This window comes from Pogona vitticeps, chromosome 2 (assembly GCF_051106095.1).
Source record: "Pogona vitticeps strain Pit_001003342236 chromosome 2, PviZW2.1, whole genome shotgun sequence".
NCBI lineage: Eukaryota > Metazoa > Chordata > Lepidosauria > Squamata > Agamidae > Pogona > Pogona vitticeps.
The window spans coordinates 43,676,182-43,689,511 of record NC_135784.1 but is presented as its reverse complement, the minus strand read 5'-3'; the positions used below and the strand labels follow the sequence as shown (position 1 = coordinate 43,689,511).

At 41.9% G+C, this 13,330-nt stretch overlaps 1 protein-coding gene across 2 annotated transcripts in view; it reads right to left on the bottom strand.

Annotated features, from left to right (window-relative positions):
• The window catches only part of TAFA1 (TAFA chemokine like family member 1), a 469,070-nt gene that overhangs the window by 440,702 nt on the left and 15,038 nt on the right, over window positions 1-13,330 (bottom strand). For both annotated transcript variants that reach the window (XM_020801676.3, XM_078385106.1), the window contains exon 1: window positions 136-13,330. This exon is cut by the window's right edge and continues 15,038 nt beyond it. The gene's annotated coding sequence lies outside the window, so the exon portion shown is untranslated. The remainder of the gene's footprint in view (window positions 1-135) is intronic.

Here is a 13,330-nt window from a genome sequence, read left to right as displayed (position 1 = left end):
CTTAGCCAACCCTCTTCCCCCCCCCCCACACACACACACATCCGCCCGAATTATCAGCTAATTGATCTTTTATTTCTGCTCCGTTGTGAGCCGAATACGCGTTTGTCTGTCGCCTCTCCGAACAAGCCGACTTACCTGAGTATTCCAACCCCGAGGAAAACGCTCTATGAGCGTTCATTGGAGAGAGAGAGAGAGAAATAAATAAATAGATAGATATTAACACTTTTTAAAATCCATTTGCACCACCACAGGTTGGGCTGAGAGACGGAGTTGGTGGGGGGGGGGCAGAAAATTAGCCGCTTCGCCAACAATCTCGATCCGGATGCCTTGTGTGAAGGACGAACAAAGCTTGGTTTGGGGGGGGGATGTTTGTGAGTTTTCCCCCCTCCCCTCTCTCTTCCTTGTTCTGATTAGCGATCCTCTATTCCAAGAGTCCAAGAAGAATCGCCATCCCAGCCGAGTCTCCGTACCGCACAGGGCTTGTCAGAAAAGTCGCCCAGGTTGGAGGGGTGGAAACCCTGTCATCTTCACCTTTACATCACCGCCGAGCGTCACCTTCTGCTTGATGAGACCTTTGAAGTGATCTTGAGATAATTTGCAGCTTCCAGGGCACTTAAAGAGGAGGATCGGTGGATGTTTAATGACAGATCAGCCTCCCTCTTCCCCCGCTCCTTTCGCTCTCTTTCCTCCTCCTCTCTCTCTCGATCTCTCTCTTTCTTTCCCTCCAATGCACTCCGAGCGGAGTAAAAGCAGATGTACGTAGGAAAGCACGGATCGCCTATACAGTACTGTTAAGTACCGGTAGTCTATTTCAATATATCCTTGGCTCGGGGAAAAGGATCACATGTCTTAAAGTGATATTAACCCTCTGATTGCAATCCGGCGCCACCGGATCGCCTCGCCTCCGCGTGGTTCCCCCCCCCCCTTACACTCAAGGAGGCTGCTTGGAAACCTCGGCAGGGCGAAGCGTTTATGCAACAGAGCGGTCTTCGCAAGTCAACCTGGGCTTCATTCTCTTTCTCTCTCTCTCCCTCCTCCCTCCAGGATCAAACAGAAAAAGGGAAGGGGAGGGTGAGCCCTCTTATCATTCGCTTGAGCTTGAGGTAGGGAAGCCACGACAGACAGACCAAGGCAGAAAGGCAACTTTTTAACAGCCAGGGCAAGGCATAGAATTAGTCATCACCGGAGAGGAAGGCGGCATCTATCTAGGGATGCTGAGCTTAGAGATCAATGTGGCATGGAACGTCTGGGTTTTTGTGAATGGTGATGTTCTAGTGCGGACAGCGTCCATCTATCTCATGGGGTTTGTCAGAGGCCTCCCTGCTGATACAGAGAACAGCCTGTTGGCATCTTAAATGACTGGAAAGTGTGACATACAGTAACTCTTTGCTGGGGGCTTAAGTCAGTTTGCCAAGATGTATGGGCTGCCTCGCACTTTAATTGGTATAGAGTCTCTGCCTTTTTTTATTTTGTTTTGTTCCAACCGCCTATCACACTGCTCTCTCTTTCTAGGCACTGGTAGCTAACTAATGTGGATTTTTTTCCATTTAATTTATTTATATAATATGTATGTCACATTTCTCCCCATAGGGGACCCAAGGCAGCTAGAGGACAACAATTAAAACAATTAAATGTTATGCTGAACATCTGAAATATGATACATTTTAATATTCCTATATAAATAGGGATGATTCCAGAGTTTTCACCTCCATGTGCTTTGCAGGTAGACATATCATGCTGTTAAGGTGCTTCCAACTTATGGTCGCCCTATGGATTAGTGAATTCCAAAATATCTTATCAACAGCCTTTCTCACCTCTTGCAAACTCAAAGCCACTGAGTCCAAATCATTTCTTATCTGCTCCTCATGTTGCCTTTGGCTTTCCCCAGCATTTAGTGTCTTTTCCAGTGAGTTTTGCTTTCTTGTGATGTACCCAAAATTTGATAGGGTCAGTTAAATCAATTTTAGTTCTAGAGAGAATTCACATTTGACTCAGTCATTGGTGTAAGGAAAACAGACAAATAATAATTTTGGACATTCGCTATATATCACAATGAAAGCCCCAAATATATAATATAATACTGTACAGCGAATACCCCAAACTATTATTTGTTTACTTTTTAATATAATGATACACTCACCTTCTAAACATAGTGAAGATCTGGAATTGTCAAAATGGTGGCATTCACATGGGAATGCTATAAAGTCCATATGACTTCTATGAATATCCAGAAACAGATATATATTTCACAGAGTTATGAGTATAAACATGTGAACTTGCACACATCTGCAAGTTTCTTGGGATGCTGAGGGATCCTCAGTTATGAATGTTGTCTAGGTTTGATATTTATATAAAATGTCACCAAAACTTGGCCCAGATGATTCCAAGATGTAAATGTTTGATATAAAGGAAGAACATTGGATTTGACTGATAAGAAAACAAAGACAGTTTCGAAAGTGGAAAGAGAAGGAGGGCAGAATTCAAAAGTGCAAAGCAGCCAAAAGGAACCACTGTTATTTTATTTCCCGTTTGAATTCAAAGGGTTAGTAAACTCTCTCCAACCTCCTACTGTATCATGAGGGCTTGGCAATTTATTGCAGTCATTATTATCTGATGCCAATAATTTAAGTGGACATTTACAGGAATGAACTATTCTCTCCCCCACATCCCATCCCTCTTTATATACATTATGCTGACAATTAAGACATTAAAGCTGAAATCCTCTGCCCCCCTCCCCAATTTTCTTTGGAGTCCATCCCAATGATCTGTGTTAGGTATCTTTCTAAGGAAACACACACAGAATCAGGCAGCACTAATACACTGTTAGGCATGTTGACCTGGATGTTAGTTCCTTGAATTAAATGGGATTTACTTCCAAGTATACAAGCTTAGGATCAGCAGGTATCGTTTGCTATAAGTACAGTATCTGGGTACAAAGGCATTCTACAGTGCATGATACTGCAGACTACAAAATAAACTACACGTTTTGATTTACTCTAACATGTAAGCTGGCTGCAAACTGTAATGTCCTCCACTGTATTCCTGCACAGAATCAGCAAGATTACACTAGAGTACTTGGTTCATGAACGGCAGGTTTAAACTGTCTAGCCTACTATGTTCAAGACCAAGAAAAGTATAGATTGTACACTGGCTCTAAATTGTTACCATCACACCAACAACCTCATTTGCTATGATTCTGACCATATAAAACAACATAAACAGCTGTTGAACAGTCTCCAGAATGTTTCATTTTGCACTATTTTATTTAATATGTATTGGGGAATGGATGGGTTGAGACTGGTTTTCTGCTCTCACAAACTGACTTAGACATTTGATGCAGCAATGTTCAGTATTACTGCCCTGAGTCAACATAGGGATCCACTGGATCCAATCCAGCAGCTATTGTGAAAACATCCAGGCTCTTGTCAGCCTCAGATCACCTTCATCTGCTTTTCTTTAACATAAGGATGTGTTCCATCTAGAGATGGGGACAAATTGCCAAAATGGCAGTTCATGTTGGTTCATGGTTCATCAAGGTTGATGAGCCATGAAACACGAACTTCCCACTGGTGAACTGAGCAGCAGGGGAGGAGGGACTTTGGGCAGGGGTTCCCTGTCTTTCTATGCCACTGCAGATCAGATGGTTCATGGGGGGCATAGAAAGATAGGCCAGCTGCCTGGTTGCCCAAAGTGAATACCCCCCCAACACACACACACAATGTTTGCAAAGACAGCAGGGGTGGATTCCCTTCAGGCAGGCTTCCCCTGTCTGTCTGTGCCCCACAGATCAGCTGGGGCATAGACAGATGTATGTTCACCCCTTCGTAGTTATCAAGATTTCTGTATCTTACAAATATGAAGGGATGAATATCCAATGAATCAACGATATTCAACAAATATTGTGATTCATGTTTATATTCCTCCCCATGTCTAGTCCCATCCATAGGAGTCAGCCTTGTACAAAGTCAGTTCTTTTGTCCACCTGGCCCTGTGGTTGACACAGATAGCATCTTTCCAAAGTTCAAGGAGTCTGTCCTAAACTTGGCTTGGAGATACCAAGAATAGAACCTGCGATTTTCTTCATGTAAAGTATGTGCTTTACTTACAGCCATTGCCGTCTTGCTTGTTTGCTTGTTTACGCACCCTTGTCTTCAGGTTATTTATTTATATTTGCTTGCTTGTTTATTTATTTGTTTTATAGGCTGCTTTTCTCCTGATAAGGGGACTCAAGGTGGTTATAATATTAAAAAGAATATAATTAAAAACATAATAATGTTAAACATGACAAAAAAAATAAACGACATGGTAATTAAAATACAATGGAATAATTAGCAGCGAGTAAATATTAAAATTTATCTTAACTTTTAAAAGGCATTAGGGCCTTAATCATGACTGTTAAAAGTCTGCTTGAAAAGATGGGTCTTCAGCTGTAGGCAGAAGGATAAGAGGAAGGGCTCCGGCCTGGTCTCCCAAGGAAGAACATTCCATAACCTGGGAGCTGCCACAGAGAAGGCCCTCTCCCATCAACTTTCCCCATCAACTGTGCCTGTGCTGGCAATGGGACAAAGAGGAGGGCTTCCACTGATTATCTTCTATGCCAGGAAGGCTCATGTGAGGAGACACTGTCCTTAAGATAGCCTGGACCCAAGCTGTACAGGGCTTTAGAGGGAACGATTTTTATCTCCTCCCCAAAGCGTAAAGCAAATAATTGTATGATTACACTGAATCGTTAACCAACTCAGATGTTAAGATCATCAGGAGAGTCCTTTCTCTCAGTACCACCACCTTCGCAGGTGTGTCTGATGGGGTACTCAGGAGAGAGCCTTCTCTTGCCCCGCTCTGAGGCTCTGGAATCCCCTCCAATGGGAAGCTAGGCTGGTTCCATCTCTATGGTTCTTCTGTATGCAGGCAAAGACCTTTCTCTTCAGGCAAGCTTTCCCTCAGTGACTGGCTAGACAAGTGTGACTTTTAGATAGAATGTTATGTTCTACTGCTCTGACTGGGTCTTTAGTACTACTTGTGCTTGCCATCTTTCAGGCTAATATTTGCTTTTTTTCTTTTTAAATATTGGTATACTTATTGTTTTAGCTTTAATATTGTCTTTAATGCTGTAAGCTGGGGACAAACTGCCAAAATGGCAGTTCATGTTGGTTCATGGTTCATCAAGGTTGATGAGCCACAAAACACAAACTTCCCACTGGTGAACTGAGCAGCGGGGGGGGGGGGCACTGTAAACCACTGTTGTATACTCATTTTTTCAGCTTTAAATATTGTCTTTTAATGATGTAAGCTGCCTTGGGTCCTTTTTAAGGAGAAAGGTGGGGTAAAATATTTTAAATTAATAAATAAATACAGTTTAAACATGAAAGTTTAACAAGCAAGTAATAAAATAAAAGCACAGAAAACAATACAAAGGCAGTACATCTCCCTTTCCATTTTCAGAACCAGAAGAAAAGACCTCCAGTGTTAAGCTACAGGTAACGACCCACAGAAATCTTACAACAGAGGTGGGGAACCTTTTGTCCTCCAGGTATACTGGCCTCTGGTTCCCTCTGTCTCTTACTGTTGATGGTTAGGTCTGGTCTGAAAGCCAAAACGCCTGACCCTACCTGGGAGGGGAGGACATACTGTTGCAGAAAAGAGCTGGATGGAAGTAAAGCAATAGTTTATATACATGGAGGGTGTATAGTAGGATATAGGAGCTAGAGAGGGATCAGGAAAGCCAAGGACAACAGAACAGACCACTCAGGTCCTTGGTAGTTGAGTACTTTGGTAATTAGAGAGTTGTCAGCTTTCTGCAGTCTGGCATTTCTGCGTAACGTTTTGCATGAATCTCTGTAGCTCTTGCTCAAAAAAGTACTGTTTCTCAACAAACAATGAAACTCAGTGCAAGCCCTGACAATGACAGATGCTTCGGTTGCACCCAAAAGACACTATAGAAACTGAGGGTATGTTACTTCAAATATTGGGGGTGGGAGTCATAAATAGATGGGATTGCTCTGAATCGCTTCACTGCCCTGGTTTTTGACCTCATTGAGAGAAGCAAAGGAGTCCTTAGCATATACCACAGTGCTTGTTCTCGCACCTGCTCTGGTGAAGCTTCTGCCAGCTTTAATTTCCAGCAGAGTCTAAAGGTAAGGAAAAGCTCATCTCCTTAAGATCCCTCTAGATGTACACATGGCCATTACCTGCAGCTGCAAATTAGCTCCAAGTAGCACCTTCGTGGGTCCCTTTGGCCTGCTTGCCTTATGTGTCAGCACTTTTCACTGATTGTAAAGGGAAGCTGGTTGGTGGGAGGCCGAGCCTTTGTGCCAAATCTTGGGCTCTAAAGCCTGGAAGGAGTAGAAAGAGCAGGAAAATGGGACCGAGAAAAGCTGAGAGTCAATGGGTGGAGGGCAGGGAGATAAAAATGTTCTCCTGTGAAAATGGCTGAAAGCTCTTTAAAACAAAAAACCCAGAGAAAATAAAAAACCTTTTGTTCCAAGTCTGAAAAATCAGTATTGGGTGTACAAAATGCTGAAAAAGTGCTCTGGAAGAAGGATTCACTCCCCACCCGTGCTGGGAATTAAGTCGGGTCAATGAGGGCGACAGAAACAGCCACAGCAGGGCAGGATCTCTGGGAGGGTGTGTGTGTGTGGGAAAGCATAGATCAAGTGTCGCTGCAACCTGCTGTATGCTTGTATGTCTGGATGGGAGTGTCAAATGCTTCTTCGGTAGCTAAGTGCAGCTGGATCTATTGCTCTCCAGGGATCTCCCCAGGCTGCCTTCATGCTGGCAGGCATGTCAGGGCAAGCTTCTCACTTGCTTCAAATCTCTGCCACTGACTCCAGGCAGCAGGAGGGAAGGAGGGAAGCTAAAAACATCCCCAGCGGCTCAAAGCTCCGGAGAGTGCCTGGTGAAGCAGTCACCTCATCATAATCTTGGGAGAATTAACCTCCTCTCAGTTCTGTTGGCATTTGGAAGAAGTGTTTCCTCCCCACCTTCAAGAGTTTCACCTGACTCCATGAAGCGGTGCACAGGTTCATAAGAAGCCACCTGATGCTCAGCTGGCCCCTCGGGCCATTTGATAGAAATAATTGCGTGCTATCAAGTTGATAGCAACTCACAGCAACTCTTTCCAGGGTTTTTGAGGTGCAAAGCATTCCAAAGAGATTTACTGCGCCTTTCTGGAGATGCTCTGGCACTGTGCAGCTTGCTTTAGGCTTCATAGGCTGGATCCTCTCCTGGGAGATACAGTGAAGAATCGAACTCCTAATCTCCAGCTCTGTGGTCATTTCACTAAGCTATCTAGCCAGCATTTCAGTCCATTTAGGCTCTCCTTGGTTTCAGGTAAGCTTTTTCCGTACCACTATTTGGAGATACTGTGGATTGAATGAGGGCCCTTCTGTACATAAATATGCATTCTACCATTGAGCTACAGTCCCTTCAGTCTGTCTATTAATGTTATATTTGTGCTGTTGTCTATTTAAAAATGAGAAGACAGCCACAAGGATAGAGATAATTTTCCTTGGCTGAAATCCTGTTGCTTCGAATATTAAGTTGCAATCTGAGTAGGCCCATTTGAATCAATGGAATTTATGGAGAAGCTGACACACCAAATCTCCACTTATTAAATGGGCCCATTCTCATGCAATTTACTATGAAAAGTGACAGCATTTCAGTCTTTGTTTCCTGCACTGATTTTTTTTAAAAGTCCAAGGTCTTGAGCTTTGTAAATGTCAGAAAATTCTTCAAAAATGAAACAAAATAAAATTATCTCTAATTTTTCCCAGCCGGATTCAGCAAGTACTAATCCTAGCACGAATAACACCATGTCTTACCTGCTTGTCATGCAGTTATTAAAGAACAAGAGCCTCTCATTTTTTAAGAAAAAGATGTCTAAGGATGGAAAAGTATTTTAGTGGTTTCAAGATTCTCAAGGAAATTATCCATCTGGTCCCTCCTGAGAGTCACTGTGAAGGAGAGCGCACCTTGCATCAGCAATCTACACATTTATAAGACTAGCAAATAGGATTTGGAAAAATGAAATACACCTCAAATTGTGCATGTGTTTGAACCATGATAATAGCTTAAAAGGCATAAACTTGCAGAATAATACAAAGGTAGAACTTCACCCATCATTGGGCGAGCTGGTTGCTTTCAAAATATACCCGGAAAACGCACAGAAAAATGCTTGAGTCAACAGGAAAGATGGACACATAAACCGTGTAAATAAATGTCTATGATAACTGAAAATGCATATGGAAAATGTATCCAAATTTCCATGCTGGGAGAAAATATAGTTTTACGGGACAAAGGATAGGATGAGAATGGAGGATCCCAGACTCTGGCACTCCCTCCCACAGGAGGCTAGATCGGCTCCATCTTTGCTATCCTTCTGCAAGCAGGCAAATATCTTTCTCTTCAGGCAAGCTTCCCCTCAGTGAATGGCTGCCAAGTAAGGGTTTTAAATGGATTGTTCTACCTTATTGAATTATCTGTGTCTTGGTGTTACTTATGGTTTGTTTGTTTTTTGTATTGTATTCATTGATCCTTTTAGTGTGGTATACTCACTATTATTGACTTAAATACTGTCTTTTCAATTGTTGTACGCCACCTTGGGTCCTTTTTAAGGAGAAAGGGAGGTTAAAAATAATTTAAATAAAAATAAAAGGTGAAAATTTATAGGATCTGAAGAGAAACCAGAGTAGGCACAAACTGCTATAAAACTGATGCATCTCGTAGGTTTTACGGGCTGTTTGGCTGTGTGCTGGAGGCTTTTCTTCCTAACGTTTTGCCAGTCTCTGTGGCCAGCATCTTCAGAGGACAGAACTCTGTCTGTGTTCTGTGCTGTAAAACTATTAACACAACCTAGAAAAATGGCAAAACTGATCAAGGATGCCACTGGAACCCCTGTCCAAGCTACAACTTATTCTAGCCAGACGGAACACAAAAAGTAAGAGGAGGTGGAGGAATCAAAACTTCTTGTCCTTGACCTAGCTTAAAATTTATTTTAAAAGCAAAGATCAAACCATGACTCATACAATCTAGATATAGAAATATTCTTTTCTGAGAAGGGGGGGCAGCAGGAGTGCAAAAAAGGAAACAAAACAAAAATCCTTGATTTATTTGTCAAGGCAGTTTATACCCAAAGTTTATTTTGAAGCAATAAATTGGGTGTACCACAAAAGCCATCAATAACTTGCATACAGCTAGCAATGATGTACAGCCATGTCCCCCAAAACCTGGCAAGAATAGCTTACAAAGTGTACCGGTCTATAGGTCCTGAGGAAATTGTATCTAGGGCAATGCCTCACAATTTTGTCTGTCCCTTTGGTGAAACACAAACAGAATCCTTGATAGATGCACAACATTCAGAAGCACAAAATAGTAGCCCCTTGATATTTCAAATGGATGTTGCAACTTTTACAAAGAAGCTGGAGTGGAAACTGAAACTATCCCATGCAAACATGCTTAGGGTTCTTCCCTATGGCAGAGATTGATTGATTGATTGATTGATTGATTGATTGATTGATTGATTGATTGATTGATTGATTGATTGATTGATTGATTGATTGATTGATTGATTGATTGATTGAAAATATTTTTATCCAGCCTTTCTCCTTAAGAACGACACAAGGTGGCTTACATCATTAAAAGGACAATATTTAAAGCTGAAAACAGTAAGTATACAAATACTAAAAAGGATCAATCAAATACCAGTTTAAGAAACATGAAACAGAAGCAATGCCAAAAACACATTCAAAGCAGTAAGGCACAACAATCCATTTTTTAAAAAAGGATCAAACAAATACTACTCTAAGAAATGGTAAACAAAAGCAATACCATTCAAAGCAGTAAAGCACAACCATACATTTTAAAAACTCACTCAGGCAGCCAATCACTGAGGGATTAGACCTTACCTGATGAGAAAGGTCTTTGCCTGCTTGTAGAAGGAGAGCAAAGATGGGGTTAGGCTGGCCTCCTGTGGGACTGTATTCCAGAGTCTGGGAGCAGCAACAGAGAAGACCCCTCCTGTGTCCCCATCAAATGTACCTGTGAGGGTGGTGGAATGGAGAGAAAGGCCTCTCCTGATGATCATGGAAGTCCTGGAGACACAGCATCAAAATCAACAGGGCACACAGATTGTGTTGACCATGGGCAATCTACTCTGATTTCCATCTAGCCATTGGCTGTATGGAGCAACCCACTCCACGTAACATAGGAAGGGATTAGGAATGTGCGGAAGCAATCCCTCTGCCAGTCCATGCCCAAAGGACACACCAAGCCTCCCCATAAAATGAACTCTGCCCCATAGTATGTTCATCTGGGTGCTAAGTGGCCTGTCCTATGCAAACACAAATGCGCACACACAACATCCAAGGACCCTGAATTTCCCACAAGTTTTATCAGGGGAAAAAAAATCTTGTGCCCACAAACCTCACATTGAGGGAAACGCCTAAGCACCCACCCACCCATTCTTGGTTTATCTCTGTGAGCAAGAGGCTGTGATATTCCTATTCCTAATGATGTGATTCTCATTAGTACTGAAAGGATTAAAAGCCTTAGGGTGCATTGGTTAAACTGCAGACTGCAGCCAAAACTCTGCTCACTACCCAGTTTCAAGCCCAGGTAGCCAGCTCAAGGTGGAATTAGCCTTCCATTCCTCTGAGGTTGATAAAATGAAGACCCAGCTCACTGGGAGAGAGGGCAATGTATAGTCTGCACAATTAAATTTTAATCTGCACAACGAGTGCATTAAGTGCTATGGGGCTGTATATAAGCAGCACACTTTGTGTAAAAAATAAAAAGGTTTACAGATGCGACACACGTCTATGGCACATTATGTGTACAACTATAATGTGCATCCGATCCTTCTGAGTGTGTGAATTGACGTTTCTTTGTTGGGAGTGCTGGATATACAGAGTTAAATGGATCAGCTTTGCTTATGTGAACCCAACCATAACTGCAAGTAGAAATTCTGTTTACTTTAAAGGAAGCGGGAGGGTGATTGTTCCTGTTTGGTTCTCTAGCCAAACAAAATCAATAATTTAAACTGAATATGTGTCACTCACAGGGTTGCAGCACAATATGGAATTAAAAGTAATCATAATTAACACTCCTTTAATCATGCCGAATGGAATGCTGCACAGCTACTTAGAAATTATTTCCATTGGAATCAAAGGGGCTTATAGTTGGATAATTGCATACAAGCTTGCCAGCCATAGCGTGTATTTTATTCTTGTTCTCAATTGTACTGGATTCCATTATTTTACATTGTGATTTTTTTTTCTTTCCTTTATTATTTTCCAGGTAGCAGGGGAAGGGATTTGTGTGTGCATTTTGTTTCTTCCGACTATTCTACCTAGAACATACAATGCAGCAGAAACCCTTGCAAATAAACAAACACGTAATTGCCAAGCTGCCCCACTAGGAGACAAAAATATGTACTAAACTAAAACATAACAAAGTAAAAAACAAGCTCGTGGGTCCCACAGAACTCTTCATCAGGCTGACTATTAAGCGAAAATGTAGTGGAAAGCAAAGAAGTGTCGCATCCTCTTCCTGTTTGGAACGTCCAAAACATGATGTCATTCACACCATCAACAGCAATTTGGGTGAAAATAAATGCAAAGCTTTACCAGAATCAAGGGGGAAAGTGAACATTTATGTTAATGGAATTGGGGGATTTAAGTTTAAGAGAAAGAAATTTGAATAGAGAACAATAAAAACCTGAGCAACTTTTCATTGGCAAGCAATAAAGTGACTTGTTTCCTGGAGATAGATTTGATATTGCATAAAGTAGCAGAGGATGCGTGCCTTAACTGAAATTATCGTCTGCAAAATTGCTTCCAAACAAACCAGAAATTAAATCAACAGCATCTCATAAATATGCCAGATATACATAAGGCACTGAAACAGAATCAGCAGAAAGATGAGTTGACAATCTGAACAAAAAGCTCAATGAGTTAGCCATAATGCATATCACACCATATTGATGGTGTCAAACTGGATCCTTCAGGTGCATACAAGAGGGACCTGGTGAGCTCTCTCTTTTCTTGCACAAAATGCTGTGTTCTTCATTACATATCACTCTGGTCCATTTGCCACACTTAAGGCATGTCGAGTGTCTCAGCACTTAGTAGTCAGATGCTGTATACTGCGCTGCTCTATGTGGCATCATGTCTCCATCTATGTCTCCCTAAAACAACGCAGCAGTCTGTTCTTGCCGAGGGCCATACTGGAAACATACCATAATGAACTGGATTTCGACAGCCAATTTACATTTCATTAAGACAAAATTTATATAATCAACATAAAAATTGTATGAGCCTGGTGGATGCCAGACACAGTTGATGGATATATTGCCTTATGTGCAATTTCTATTATGAGAAGTAGCTGCTCAAAGGATTTTGGGGGATGATCAGGCATCAATTGCAACTCGTTATGGTTCAGCAATAAAAATGTTTGCTCATAAATGGAAGTGTTAGATGAGAAAAATAGGCGACACTGACAGTTTGGAAAGAAAAGGCTTGTAGTATATGTTTGCACAGCGCCATAAGTACCTCTTGCTCTTATTTGTTATCTGGATGTGTTTGATTTGGAATGAATGATGGCAAGTCTTTTTAGCAAATGTCCTGTTTCATGCCCTTTTTTGGTTGACACATACCAATCCGGTATGTAGTAGTAGCAAGTAGTTGCTCATGGTATTTTATGACTGGAGCCTGCATTCACCAATGTGCTGCTTCGGGAGCTCATAGGGTAATCTTCACCTTTCAGGACTTATCCAGGGACACTTCTTGCTAGCTCCAATTAAACCGGAAGTAGCGAGAAGTCATCAAGTCTTGGGGAGGTGGAGAAACAAGGCAGGGCGAGGATGTCATTTGCTTTACAGGAGAAACAGTTGCTGGAAGGTTCCAGAACCAGAAATAGTGTGTCACCTCCTGTATATTACTGACCCCTGCTATTTGATCTTGATGAAGAAGCACCTTTTCCCCCCTGTTGCTTGCATCATAGCCCAGTGCTAGTATTCCCATTGTTGGAGAATCTCAGGTCACGGTCTTCAAATCACTAAGTCCTACTGAAAAAACCACTGATTCCCACTGCTACTGTGGGTCTAGTACACTGGAGAATTTTGTTTAATTTTTATTTGTAAGGGGACCACTTCTTTTGCAAATCCACAAACAAATGTGCATCAGAACACAATTCTTCTGATCAGGCATCTACTGGGGCTTTGCAACATAGTTCTTAGCATAGGCTACAAAATGACATAATAAGGATTGTGCCAAATCATGCCAAAAAGAATATATGCCCGACTGCTGTGCTAGAAAGGCGCACAACAGCTCTTAAA